This window comes from Somniosus microcephalus, unplaced genomic scaffold, assembly GCF_052327205.1.
Source record: "Somniosus microcephalus isolate GS21.2 unplaced genomic scaffold, FLI_Smic_1.0 unresolved_chr4, whole genome shotgun sequence".
NCBI lineage: Eukaryota > Metazoa > Chordata > Chondrichthyes > Squaliformes > Somniosidae > Somniosus > Somniosus microcephalus.
The window spans coordinates 51,225,949-51,227,433 of NW_028225182.1; positions in this window are offsets into that span (position 1 = coordinate 51,225,949).

Here is a 1,485-nt window from a genome sequence, read left to right on the forward strand (position 1 = left end):
GTCCCGCATTGGACTCATCCGTCACCTGAGAACTCATTTTTAATGTGGAAGCAAGTCATCCTCGGTTCCGAGGGACTGCCTAAGAAGATATAGCTAGCAGATCTCCCCTGGCATTGCTCACTGCGAGTCGGCGGATGAGGCAACCGAGCGAATCAAATTCTGTTCTGTCGAATCAACAAAGTGTGACCGGAAGTAAGTGTGACGTTCCTAGGAAGCGAGTGACAGTGAAAATCCAGAGTGAGCAAAGGCCATTTGGCCCCTCTATCTCATTCCATCCAGACTCCAGGTCTGACTATTACAATCATGTCTGATTATTCCATCGTGGGTTCAATAAAGTAAAGAAAGAACTTGCATTTCAATAGCGCCTTTCACCACCTCAGGACATCCCAAAGCACTTTACAGCCAATGAAGCACTTTAGAAGTGTAGCCACTGTTGTGATGTAGGAAACACGGCAGCCAATTTGCGCACAGCAAGATCTCACAAACTGCAACGTGATATTGACCAGATCATCTGTTTTTCTGATGTTGATGTTTTTTTCATTCATTCTGGAATGTGGTCATCGTTGGCAAGGCCGGCATTTATTGCCCATCCCTAGTTGCCCTGGAGAAGGTGGTGGTGAGCCGCCTTCTTGAACTGCTGCAGTCCGTGTGGCGAAGGTGCTCCCACAGTGCTGTTACGGAGGGAGTTCCAGGATTTTGACCCAGCCATGTCTGGATTGTGTGCGAGACTTGGAGGTGGTAGTGTTCCCGTGCGCCTGCTGCCCTTGTCCTTCTAGGTGGAAGAGGTCGCTGGTTTGGGAGGTGCTGCTGAAGAAGCCTTGGTGAGTTGCTGCAGTGCATCTTGTAGATTGTACACACTGCAGCCACGGTGCGCCGGTGGTGGAGGGAGTGACTGTTTAAGGTGGTGGATGGGGTGCCAATCAAGCGGGCTGCTTTGTCCTGGTTGGTGTTGAGCTTCTTGAGTGTTGTTGGAGCTGCACTCATCCAGGCAAGTGGAAAGTATTCCATCACACTCCTGACTTGTGGTGCCTTGTAGATGGTGAAAAGGCTTTGGGGAGTCAGGAGGTGAGAGACCCGCCGCAGAATACCCAGCTTCTGACCCGCTCTTGTTGCCACAGTATTTATGTGGCTGGTCCAGTTAAGTTTCTGGTCAATGGTGACCCCCAGGATGTTGATGGTGGGGGATTCGGCGATGGTAATGCCGTTGAATGTCAAGGGGAGGTGGTTCGACTCTCACTTATTGGAGATAGTCATTGCCTGGCACTTGTGTGGTGCGAATGTTACCTGCCACTTATCAGCCCAAGCCTGAACGTCGTCCAGGTCTTGTTGTATGCGGGCATGGACTGCTTCATTATCTGAGGAGTTGTGAATGAAACTGAACAGTGTGCAATCATCAGCGAACATCCCCACTTCTGACCTTATGATGAAGGGAAGGTCATTGATGAAGCAACTGAAGATGGTTGGGCCGAGGACACTGCCCCAAGA